This window comes from Pleurodeles waltl, chromosome 11 (genome assembly GCF_031143425.1).
Source record: "Pleurodeles waltl isolate 20211129_DDA chromosome 11, aPleWal1.hap1.20221129, whole genome shotgun sequence".
Lineage (NCBI taxonomy): Eukaryota > Metazoa > Chordata > Amphibia > Caudata > Salamandridae > Pleurodeles > Pleurodeles waltl.
In genome coordinates this window covers 806,520,298-806,533,769 of record NC_090450.1, presented here as the reverse complement: position 1 = coordinate 806,533,769, position 13,472 = coordinate 806,520,298, and the positions used below count along the sequence as shown (strand labels likewise).

General features: G+C 46.5%; 1 protein-coding gene across 1 annotated transcript in view; it reads left to right on the top strand.

Annotated features, from left to right (window-relative positions):
- The window catches only part of AP1B1 (adaptor related protein complex 1 subunit beta 1), a 335,180-nt gene that overhangs the window by 247,757 nt on the left and 73,951 nt on the right, over positions 1–13,472 (top strand). The gene's annotated exons all lie outside the window — the stretch shown is intronic.

The window sequence follows — 13,472 nt, the reverse complement described above, 5'->3', positions numbered from 1 at the left end:
CCATGCCAACCTCACACTGCCTATGCAGTATAGATAAGTCACCCCTCTAGCAGGCCTTACAGCCCTAAGGCAGGGTGCACTATACCATAGGTGAGGGCACCAGTGCATGAGCACTGTGCCCCTACAGTGTCTAAGCAAAACCTTAGACATTGTAAGTGCAGGGTAGCCATAAGAGTATATGGTCTGGGAGTCTGTTTTACACGAACTCCACAGCACCATAATGGCTACACTGAAAACTGGGAAGTTTGGTATCAAACTTCTCAGCACAATAAATGCACACTGATGCCAGTGTACATTTTATTGTAAACTACACCCCAGAGGGCACCTTAGAGGTGCCCCCTGAAACCTTAACCAACTACCTGTGTAGGCTGACTGGTTCTAGCAGCCTGCCACACTCGAGACATGTTGCTGGCCCCATGGGGAGAGTGCCTTTGTCACTCTGAGGCCAGTAACAAAGCCTGCACTGGGTGGAGATGCTAACACCTCCGGCCACGGCCCCACTTTTGGCGGTAAGGCCGGGGGAAATAATGAGAATAACAAGGAGGAGTCACTGGCCAGTCAGGACAGCCCCTAAGGTGTCCTGAGCTGAAGTGACTCTAACTTTTAGAAATCCTCCATCTTGCAGATGGAGGATTCCCCCAATAGGGATAGGATTGCGACCCCCTCCCCTTGGGAGGAGGCACAAAGAGGGTGTACCCACCCTCAGGGCTAGTAGCCATTGGCTACTAACCCCCCAGACCTAAACACGCCCTTAAATTTAGTATTTAAGGGCTCCCCTGAACCTAAGAATTTAGATTCCTGAAACTACAAGAAGAAGAGGACTGCTGAGCTGAAAGACCCCTGCAGAAGAAGAAAAGAAGACACCAACTGCTTTGGCCCCAGACCTACCGGCCTGTCTCCTGCCTTCTAAAGAAACCTGCTCCAGCGACGCTTTCCCCAGGACCAGCGACCTCTGAATCCTCAGAGGACTGCCCTGCTTCAAGAAAGACAAGAAACTCCCGAGGACAGCGGCCCTGCTCCAAAAAAGACTGCAACTTTGTTACAGAGGAGCAGATTTAAAGACCCCTGCAAATCCCCGCAAGAAGCGTGAGACTTGCAACACTGCACCCGGCGACCCCGACTCGACTGGTGGAGAACCAACACCTCAGGGAGGACCCTCCGGCGACTCCGAGACTGTGAGTAACCAAAGTTGTCCCCCCTGAGCCCCCACAGCGACGCCTGCAGAGGGAATCCCGAGGCTCCCCCTGACCGCGACTGCCTGACTCTAAAATCCCGACGGCTGGAAAAGACCCTGCACCCGCAGCCCCCAGCACCTGAAGGATCGGAACTCCAGTGCAGGAGTGACCCCCAGGAGGCCCTCTCCCTTGCCCAGGTGGTGGCTACCCCGAGGAGCCCCCCCCTTGCCTCCGCTGAAGAGACCCGTTGGTCTCTCATTGAAAACCATTGAAAACCCGACACGTGTTTGCACACTGCACCCGGCCGCCCCCGCGCTGCTGAGGGTGTACTTTTTGTGCTGACTTGTGTCCCCCCGGTGCCCTACACAACCCCCCTGGTCTGCCCTCCGAAGACGCAGGTACTTAACTGCTGGCAGACCGGAACCGGGGCACCCCCTTCTCTCCATTGAAGCCTATGTGTTTTGGGCACCTCTTTGACCTCTGCACCTGACCGGCCCTGAGCTGCTGGTGTGGTAACTTTGGGGTTGCTCTGAACCCCCAACGGTGGGCTACCTTGGACCCAAAACTGAACCCTGTAGGTGGGTTACTTACCTGCAAAAACTAACAATACTTTACCTCCCCCAGGAACTGTGAAAATTGCAGTGTCCACTTTTAAAACAGCTATTTGTGTTTTATGTGAAAAATATATATGCTACTGTAATTATTCAAAGTTCCTAAAGTACTTACCTGCAATACCTTTCAAATGAGATATTACATGTAGAATTTGAACCTGTGGTTCTTAAAATAAACTAAAAAGATATTTTTCTATAACAAAACCTATTGGCTGGATTTGTCTCTGAGTGTGTGTTCCTCATTTATTGCCTGTGTGTATGTACAACAAATGCTTAACACTACTCCTTTGATAAGCCTACTGCTCGACCACACTACCACAAAATAGAGCATTAGTATTATCTCTTTTTGCCACTATCTTACCTCTAAGGGGAACCCTTGGACTCTGTGCATACTATTCCTTACTTTGAAATAGTGCATACAGAGCCAACTTCCTACACCGGTCTTCTAACTAATTTATACATTACAGAATCCCCAAAATCTGGCATAGTGCCCTAACCACAAGCAGCACAACCCCGTACCTGGTGTCTTGCCATTGACCCCATACCACAGCTTCATACCTGGCATCATGACATACACTGCCTACCACTACTGTCCAATTCCTGGCTGCCTTTCATAGTACCCCTACAACACCACACCTTTGTACCTGGTTACCCCACAATTACTGGACTCTTCAGCTGAATGTTCTGCTGAAAGACTGGTCTATGTCAAGAATGTTTTCTTTTCTTTTGCCATTTTCAGGTGTAATTTACTTTTCATACAGTGCATTTTAACAGTTCTGCCTCCTCTAAGCGCTGTAAATCTCAGATTTTTATCCACCTTTTGAGAATGGAATGCTGAGTTGACGTAATTGGTAGCTGAACTTGTGAACTTCTGGTTAGACATATTTGGGCTGCCGGAGATACATGACCTTCAGAGTGTTTGGCTAGCAAGGGCCACATAGGATAAGTCTGATGTGTTTTGGCAGAGTTGCCATCAGTCACACAGGAAGCTGATTGGGAGGAAGACTGAGGACTCCAAGCCTAATGTAACAATATATTCTGAAGGCAAATCTGTGTCACCTAGAGTCACTGGGCATAATTTAGCTTTTCAATCTAAGTTGGAGAGAAAACCCCTTGAGCACCTAATTAAGCATTTTAGAACGACCAAAGCATACGATTCTTGCACCCATTATTGACCCTCCATACACTTCATCACATGTCAAGGTTAAAGCTGGTGAAAACTTGACTTAGGGCAACTGAGCAGTAGACACTGCTTGGCAGCCACCCCCATTCCCTGCCGTGAGCACCGTTCCCCTTCCACTCCCCACCACAAAGATCCTGAGGCCACAAGGACCCTGCCTCTCTGGTATTGTGTTTTGCACTACCCTAAAGTGCACTTGCTCTCACATCAGTCATCTTACTGCCTTCCACCTGAACAAAGCCCCTGAGATGCTACCTCCCCAGTGCTCCCCCCCACACATGCACTGTTTGCTCCTATCCCCCCCACAGCCCTTTTGAAGGCATTGCATGTCACGCCATACTGCTAGCCCACCTGAGGTCCACCATACTCCTCATGCCATCCTTTGCCACATGATGCCCCCATCCCTTCATTATCCTTTGCGGGCCTCACCAGTACCTGTGGCACATCTTACTTGGGTGAAGCAGTAAGAAATACAGGCTGTGATGATTGCTTGCTCCAGGGTATCTCACCACTGGATATCTGGTAACAACAGGTCCTCATAATAAAGGTAGCTGAAGTTTCCTCTAAACTTTTAAGCTGACGCGTCAAGAATTTTCAGTTCTGTTAAGGACTTTGGAGGTGAGGATTTTCATGTATAGTCATAAGCACTGAATAGTCCTGTCCACGTGCGGGGACCCAAGAGCAGTTCTTTGATAAATCTTCTTAAATGGAGATTTTCGCTTTTCTTCGGGAAGGCCTATAAAGACACTTAAACAGATAATACAGCCTATATATCTAGGCTACAATGGCCCAGTTCTTCATTATGAAGTCAAAAAAGGACCAATACGTTAAAAATGAGTATAATTTAAGATGTTTTGCAAACAGTATAAATCTCCTTCACAAACCCCTTTTTATGATAGAAATGAGGGGAAGTAGGGCAGAGTAGCTTCATAGGCTGCCATTATATAGCTTAAATAGAGGCTGTGCCTTTGAGATCCTAAGGACTACCAGTATCCCATCATGCCCAGCTGATGACAGTTGCTTCAGTTTGTTTTGATGGCGATACAGGAAATATAAAGACTGCAATGATACCTCTGTCTATTCCACTGGGGAGTTGGGAGTGTTGCTTATGACTTATCATGGAAATTCCCCTCCAATAGAACAGGAGTTACAGGTAAAAAACTATTCCTTCTCTCCTAGGGGATTTCCATGTATAGTCATAAGCACTGAATAGAGTAGCAAGCCCATCCCCACATATTGCGGTGGAAAAGACACAGGGTCACTTAGACAGTTTAAGCAAACTCTTGGCTAAATCTGGCTTGCTATTCTCTTCCATAAAGGTTTTTCTGGTAGCCCTTACGGCCTACAGGAAATATCTGTCACAAACCTCTTTTTTTTTTTTTCCCAAATCTCTATCATAAAGGATTTCTTAGAGGTGTTTAAGAAGATTTTCCCTCCTTATTTACGTGGTGTAGCACCAAGGGGCCAGAGGACGGAAAGGAAGGGCAGCAGATTTGTACTAAGCTCCGTCCCACTAAAACTGGAGGAAATGCCTGTGGGTGTAGGGGAAATCAAGATCGTCCAGTATGCATCCTTCATATTGAGCCAGTCCATCCAATCCCTCTCCTGTAAGAGATTTCTCAGAAGAAGATGGATACCCCCCATCTTGAAGTGGTGATAAACCACCTAGGCATTCAAGTGTCTGAGTTTGAGGACTAACTGAAAACCTCCACCCTTCTTCTGCATCAGAATCATCGTGCTGACAAAACCCCTGGGATTAGGGACAGAAGGATCAATTGCCTTCCTTGCTTAAAAACGCTTGAATCTCTGACTCTATGAAAAGACTTTCTGTTAGGGGAAAATGGAGGGGGGGGGTAACATTTCTGTCTGAAGATATCAGAGAGTTCCAGTTTAGTAGCCATGAACTTTTCCAGCACCCATGCATTCTTAGTGATCCTTTTCCAGTTGTGGAGGAAATGTCTGATCCTGCCCCTCAAAATAATTTCGGAACTTGAAACAATTGTTACCTGTAAAGTTAGTCGGAGGGGTTGGATCCTCCACAATAGAAGTTCTTCTGGCAGCGACCACACCCTCCTCTGGCTCTAGAGGGGTAGAAGGTGGTTGTCCAGCATTTGCCCATGCACATCTGCCCTTGGGGAGGAAACCTTGGTTGGAGGTTTGATGGACGCCCACAGCCTGGTGCTCGACCTGCACTAGGCTGGCTTTTGCAAAAAGGTCACTTTCTGTAGAGATTTCTGGGCTTTATCCAAAGCCTCAAATGCCACTACATATTTTCCTAGGTCTTTTACGAATCTGTCTCCATACAGAAGTCCATTAGCCGGGTGGACTGCTTCATACGTGGCTGGTTCCACCAATTTGGAGTTAATACAAATTAGTAATGATTTGCTACTTTCAGTGTAAATGGTGCAATTGGCATAGTCGGGGAGGCAAACCTCAACGTCTGGGACCACTGGAATAGGGTATCTGAATCAATGGGAGCATTTGTTTCTTTGGCCTTTACCAGCAGCTCGATGATTTTGGTTATCGGGTCCGGAAGATCCAGAAGGTTCTCTTGGCAGACGCACTAAGCACGGTCAATACCTTTCTTAGGATCTCTGGAGCATTTCTTCAGGAAAGCTGTCAGGTTAGGATCTAGGTCGGGGGGTGTCTGTGACTTTACCTCCCAAGCAGTGGTTTAGGGTATGCCGAGCAAAGCTTTGAACAAATCTCTATTTAAAAAAAAATTACGCAGGTGGGATTGTACATAGTGTGCTACTCCCAGACTAGGGGTCCATTCGGTGGAGCGCGAGTGTGCAGCATTGTCTATCTCAAAATCTAGTAGCCTGTGAACCAGAGAACTCCTCCACCTTGAGGTGGGATTTCCTTTTACGTTCCAAAGCCGTATGTTGCGGCTGTTCTTGGGAGTAGTATTATGTGGAGGGGTGTGAGAGAGACTCGTCGAGGGACGGGATCGTCCCCGAGAGAGGACTCTTAAGCTCCCGGCAGCATACCGTGATCCAGTTGGGCGGAGTACATTTTTGAAGAGACTCCGCGTTGGCCAATAGGAAGTCTCAAGCTGAGAAGTGGGGAGGGATCCGCCAATTTTACCTCCAGAAAGGCAGAAACCGCTGGGGATTCAGTACCCCAGTCTTTTTTGGCATAGCGCTTCATTGGTTTAGTGGCTGGGCGCAGCGTAAGTACCAGCGCTCAGTTTACCGAGTTCTGCACCGAGTTACCCAGTGTGCCACCACTCTTTCTTCAACCTGGGTGCCCTATGGTGCATCGCCATACTAAACATAATTACCATAATCATCAGGAAGTTAGTGAGCCATTCTGCATGGCTCTAGGTCAGAACCTTAAATTAAAGGTAGTCAATGGGTGGGGTAAGCCCAAGCAGGGCAGAGTTATGTCCTAAAATGTAGGATTGGCACTTGATAGGGAGCGACCTGTTACCCTTAGGGCTAAACCTTCTGGTCGTGTTGGCAGCCCTGCCGGGCAGAGGCGCACCGGTTGTCTTCTGTGCGGCGGAGAAACTGAGCTCCTTCCCGATGTGTGCATAATCCTAAACCTCCGGTCCTGACATGGAATTGAACAACGTACTTCACAAAGGTCGAATTTTCCTGATTTCACATAACGATATCTTCACACATCCCTCACGTAAACAATGCATTCCGCGAGGCAGTGTTCTTCAGAAAAATGTGCTCAGAAGAGTTATGTCTATAATTCTGGTCATGTCCAGTCTGCCACACAAACTGGGCGGTTTGGTTTGTTCATCCTTTTGACCCACCAATTAAAAGATTGCAGTCAGGGAGATTAACCTTGTGACCAAGCCAGAGATTTTAGCAACGTGAGACCCGAGTCTGAATCTCGGCTTCCCTACTTACCCACATTTTTGATCCTGGGCAAATTCCTTTTTCTCTATTAGTGGGAGTGCCTTGATAAGATTAGTTGTGCATTGTGTGTATAAATAGAAAATTAATGCAGTGAGACAACTGCTAGCGGGGCCACAGCAACAAGAGTTGTAGCAAGATGGACACCAGAACGACGAGTTAGTGATTGTTTTGAAATAATCTTATTGCTTTACTTGTTTTCTTTTCCCCGGTATAACAGGAGTATTTTTGTTTCCATTTCATATTAGTGTAAAAAAGAGATTTTGGTATGTCACAGTTATCGTACATTTATGTTTTTTGGTCTTTGCGAGGAAGCATATTTTGTTCTTGCGTGTGACTGGCTACTGCTGTCGCTGACACTCCCTTTGTCGCGGAGTCCTGGGCCTCATTTGTTTTTACGAAACTTAAAATCTTTAGAATATGAGAGATGGAGATGCTGCTGACGGTTTTCAGCGGTCTCCAGTGCCCCTTGGCAGTAAGCCAACATGTTAAATAAAGGTTTGTTGTGTTTCTCTGGAAGCCAGGCATCCTGCTTCTCAGCTGATTTTTGTAGCCGTTTAGCAGTTATACATTGGAGACTGTACCCAGTGACCTGAACGTTGTGCTTAATTAATTCCCAACAGTTAAACATTCTGAAGGCTCTTGTGATTTAACTCTGCAGAAATCTGCGCCGTTCACTTAAACGCCAGTACTGACCTCTCTATTGGCAGGGACCTCGTAGTGCTCCTTTATAGTAACTGGTACTCAGAACTACTTTGCCACTACTGAGACATTCTGAATTCTCAGAGTGCTCCTTTTTTTTCTTTTTTACTCCCATTGCCCGTTCGTGATACATTTGCAGAATTTCCAGAGTGCGCACACATTCAAATCTGCAACATGGACAGCTGCCCCACCTCTGAAAAGTCGAGAATGTACACAAAGCACCTCCTTTCTGACCTGTACCATGCACTCGTTCCATAGCATGAGCCGGAGCTAGGGTGACCTACACGTCCCGGATTTCCCCGGACAGTCCCGGTTTTTAGAGGACTGTCCCGGTGTCCCGACGCTTTTGTTAATTTTAAATAAATATCCCGGTTTTTGGGGCAGAGGTCAGGTCAACCTGTGAACCTTTTGTTAATTTTAAATAAATATCGCAGTTTTTGGGACAAAGGTCAGGTCAACCTGCGAGTCAGAAGTGAAAGGTATAAGTAATTTATTGGTTTCTGCCCGTTTGCTGCAGCCTAGGCGCGTGCACATTTACAGGAAAGGCCAGATATAAAAGTGAGACTAAAGGCTTTTATACTACTGTTATGTCTGACCTCTCCCGGTTTTCCCTTTTCAAAATCTGGCCACTCTAGGACCAGAGCTGGACTTTTCCCTGGGCGGATGCACCAGTACTGAGGCGTTAAGAGTTTAGTGATTATTAACCGATGAACAGGCTGACGTAAAGAAACATTAGTGAACTCAACAGCTTCCGAATGTTGTCTAGAACACCCAGCATGTCCCTGTTGAATTCTTAGCTCTGACTGGACAAACATTTTTTGTACAACTGTACCATGTTGTGTAAGAGTTTCTAATCACTACTAGAGTAATCCTTGGCTGTTCGACTACATTACCCATCGCGAATCAAGTATCCAAAGCGAGTTGTCTAGTTGAGGTACTAGTACTTGTGGCCCTCTGTCCCTCGGATGCTATTGGCAGTGACTCCCAGGACCAAAACAGTGCATCACATGTGGAAGCCTATGACACTATTAGCAGTGTAAAACACTGATGATGTGTATTGACTTTTCAGGGCTGAATGAAAAGTGAAGTCTCCTTCAACCCCATGAAATAGTGCTATTTTAATTCCATCAATGACAATGTTCGGGACAAAATGAAAGAGGCCTATGCCGATGAGACATATGCTACTGCAAGTGGAAATTGTAGCAGGCACAGAAGGGTAACCATAGTGCCCATCGAGAAAGAGATCACTTTTCTCACAAGGTCACCTTCAGGTGTAATTGAGTTTTTCAGGAATTGGATTCAAGGTTTCAGAGCAGCATAATTTCTCTTGTCTAGGTTTAAGGAGCTAAATATTTTGTTTGTTTTTATGTATCTGTACCTGAATGAGTCTTTGCTTTACTCACTGCTTACAATAAAATCATTTCTAGCATTCGCTGTAAGAATTTTTCAATTCTATTAAGGACACGGAGGCGAGGATTATGCTTTTCTTTCTATGCTCCTTATTTAACAGCAGCCTATCAAAAAAGATCAAAACAAAAAACTACATTTCCCAATGTCTCGGAGGAAGTCTGTAAAGTGTTGCCTCACACCGAACAACTCCTCTTTCTTTGCCAAAAAATCGCAACAGATCTAACAGTTCCAGTCTTAAACATGAATCCTGAAAATTCCTTAGCATGGAAAACATGGAGTAACAGAAGAAGTCCCATCTATCCGAGAAACTTGAAAAACGACAGAACGACCTGAGAATTACTTCTCTTAATTTCCTAGAAAAGGGAAAAAATCAGACCATAAAAACTGAACATCATGAAATGATCCTTATACATACTACCAAAGAGGGTGGGAAAAGCACTGAAATGCAATAATCATGTCCATAACAAATCTCATATTATCATAATGCACAATAATAATAACATATTAACAGTGCTGTGGGATAATCCTCGCCTCCGTGTCCTTAATAGAATTGAAAAATTCTTAACACGAATGCTAGAATTTTTTTAATTCTATGTCAGGACTAGAGGCTCAAATTATGCTTGTTCAAAGCTGATTCACCACCCCCAATGCAATATCAACAATAGGTTTACAGTAAAATGCTTTACATGTAGATGGGGAAGACAAATCTGCCGCCCTTAGAATGTCTTCTAAACGTGAACCCAAATCAAAAGACTTCGATGCAATAGCACCTCTGGAGGAGTGAGCACCAAATTTAGATATATCAATGCCTGCTTCATTCAATAACCATCACATCCATCTAGCCAGAGTGGCTGATGAAACAGGGTGATAAGGTTCACCAAAGAAATGAGTAATTGACCTCCCATATCAGAACAAAACTCTTCTGTACCCACCCCCCCATAAGCTCTGAGACACTGCACCACACACAGTTTGGGATTGGCCACAAAACTGGGATAAGATACTGATTTCAGATTACATTCATTTCTTTGAGAAATGGAAAAAGTTACTCCTTCGGGAGAAAACACCCTCCCTGCTTAGTCCAGAGCTCTAACATCCGAGACTCTCTTACAAGAAATTAAACATAACAAAATCTTAAGTTTGGCCGAAAGTTGCTTTCTAGATAGAAATCTTTTGGACGGCCATGATTTAAAAAAACGTAGAACAATGTTCAAATCCCACAGAGAAGAGTAGCGTGGACGAGGAGGATTAGCCAATCTGATACCTTTCATCAATTTACAAACAATGGGAAGCTCCCCAGTAGGTGTGCCCTCATTAGGTAAATGCCCAGCCGATATAGCAGATCAATAATTATTAATTGATCGATAAGCTAGGCCTGACGCAGCTAGAGAAGATAAAAAATTTAGGACCAGACTGCAATCTGCTGAAGAAGGATTTGCACCCCGAGCGGGAAACATCCTTTTCAACAAAGTCTTTTTAACAAAGTTGTGGTTAACGAAAGCGCAACAACGCTTTTTTTAACCACGACTCCGTTATTTTGTGCCTTAACTACGTATGTTCTGAACTAGGAACATGCGTGGTTAAGGTACAAAGAAGGGAGTTGGCGAAGGAGGAGGACGCAGGTGACAAGGGGTCGACTAAGGTAAGTGGGGGTTTTTTGGTTTTGGGGAGGGGGTGAGGGGTCAGGGGGTTTTAGGTTTTGGGGTGGGGTTGGGGCGTTTTTGGTTTTGGGGAGGGGGTGGAGGTCAGGGGGTTTTAGGTTTTGGGGTGGGGTTGGGGGGTGGGGCGTTTTTGTTTTTGGGGAGGGGGTGGGGGGGTCAGGGGGTTTTAGGTTTTGGGGTGGGGTTGGGGGGTGGGGAGTTTTTGGTTTTGGGGAGGGGGTGGGGGGGGTCAGGGTTTTTTTTGGTTTTGGGTAGGGGGGTGGGGGGGTCAGGGGTTTTATCAGGAATGCCTTTACAACAAAAATCGTTGTTAAGGCATTCGTGGTAAAATCATTAGTAGTAGCAACGAGGTCGGTGTTCCGACCTCGTTGTTAAGGCACTAGTTGTTGGGGAAATCGGTGTTCTGTCGTACAACCCCGAGCACTACACCAAGCACTCCAGCGTTTCCAAGCAGAAGCGTATCGCTTGTGTGTACTGGAGGACCAGGAACCTGCAATGAAATTGGAAGATTCCTGCGAAAGTCCTGGGATACTCCATCTGTCCCTGATAGACGCCACGCCACCAGGGATAACTGACCTGACAGAACCAAGGGATGTGGAAGGCACAAAGGGTCCTGGAGTAGGTTCTTCCTGAAAGGAAGTAAAATTGGATGATCGCAACTCGACTCCATAGCTAGCGGAAACCAGGCCTGAGACCGCCACAGAGGAGACACCAGAACCAGATCTTCTTGTTGACGCCTGATCTGCGCCAACACTCTGGGGATCATCAAGAAGGGTGGAAAAGCATACCCCTGCTCCTGAGACCAGTTCTGAAGAAAAGCATCCGTGGCCGATGCTTCCAGGTTCAGCCTCCAACTGACAAAGTTTGATCTGCCCATTGAGGCGGGATGCAAATAAATCTATTGAAAATGGTCCCCACTGGGCAAAAAGTGCCCGGAATACCCTGGGATGAAGTATCCAATCGCTGTAATCTCTCAGATGCCTCGAATGCCAGTCCGCAACGAGGTTGCTGGTCCCTGGCAGATATTCTGCAATAACCAAGATCCTGTGTTGTAGGCAGAAGTGCCAAAATTCCTTGGCAATCTCCGCTAAAATGTGGGAACGGGTTCCCCCCCAATTTGTTGACATACCTCACCGCCGAGATATTGTCCATGCGCAGAAGGATACAACAGTTTGCCTTGAGGGGGGAGAGACTCTCGATTGCAAACAAGCCCGCTAAGAGCTCCAAACAATTGATGTGGAGATTCAGTTCCGTGCTGGACTAACGGCCTCCCGTGGAGACTGATCCGCAACGGGCTCCCAAGCCCCAGCGACTGGCATCGGACTCTATCACGACATCCGGGGAAGAGCTGAAGATACCTCTGCCGTTCCATGTCTCCATGTGCTCCAACCACCAAGTCACCTCTGAACGAGCCTCCTCTGAGAGGAGAACTTGGTCCGCATAACTGAGGCCCTTCTGAAGATGGGAGATTTTCAACCATTGAAGGGCTCTGTAATGGAGAGAGCCCATAAATATCGCTTGGATCGATGAAGAAAGCGGGCCCACCATGCAGGCAACCGCCCTCAATGATACAGTCTGTCTGGATAATAGAGATCTCAACTCCCTCTTGATTGAATGAATTTTCCCCGGGGGAAGTACTAATTGAGACCGGATGGAGTCTATCTGAAAACCCAGAAAATCCATCTGTTGAGATAGGATCAGAATAGATTTCTGGGCATTGATTATAAAACCCAAGCTCTGAAGCAGAGACACAGTCCACACCAGATGGGAATGAAGGAGGTCCTGGTTCTGGGCCATGATTAAAATGTTGTCTAGATATATTATTAGACAGACCCCCCGAGAACCCAGGGACTCTACCACTGGTCGCATCACCTTCGTGAAGCACCATGGGGCAGATGACAGGCCAAATGGAAGGACCTTGTATTCGTAATAAGTGTCTTCCCAAAGGAATTGAAGAAATCTCAGGTGAGGAGGAAAAATAGGAATGGTCAGATAAGCATGTTTCAAGTCTAAACGGACCATCCAGTCTCCCTCTTGGAGAATGTCTCTCAACAAGTGAATGCCCTCCATCTTGAAATGACGGTACATTAAGAAACCGTTGAATTCTTTTAAGTTCAGAACCAGATGTGAACTACCCCCTTTTTTGTCTACCAGAAACACTGTACTGAGAAACCCGGAAGGGTGTTTTGATACCTTGACAGTGGCGCCCTTTGTTATCAGAGCAGAAACCTCTGCGGAGATGAAACTGCGTTCTTGAAGGGAAAAATATGTTGGACGAGGAGGGCACTGTTGAAACGGGGAAGCGCAAAACTCTAGTTTTAACCCCTGCACGGTCTCCAAGACCCAAGCATCTGAAGTAATTTGACCCCATGCCTGCAGAAACTATGTGTTCTGCCCCCCAACATTACATCTGAACTTGCAATCAATCTCACCTGTGGATCCTGACTCCTGGGAGAAAGATTGGTGGCCTTTGGATCTCCCTCTGCGGAACCTGGAGCGACCCGCTCTCAGTCGTGATGGGTAGAAGGTTGAAAAGGAGGAGTCAGACTCCTGAAAGCAGCCTCTTCCTTGGTGGTAATACCCACGTTGAGGGCCTTGCTTGTTGAATTGGCCAAAGGCATGCCCTCTGTAGCGTCCGGCCCCTCAAAGGTGGATGCAGCACCCGTCTGATCGAACCTTGGGCTTTGTCCAAACTTGCATAGGTCACTACGAATTTTGAAAGTTCCTTGATAAAGGGAGAACCAAACATTAAGCCCTGAGCGACAGGGCCTGACTCTGACGTAGCCAGATCTGCCAACTTGGGGTCTAACTTCATCAAAATGGAACGACGACGCTCCGAAGATATGGCACAATTTGCATTGCCCAGG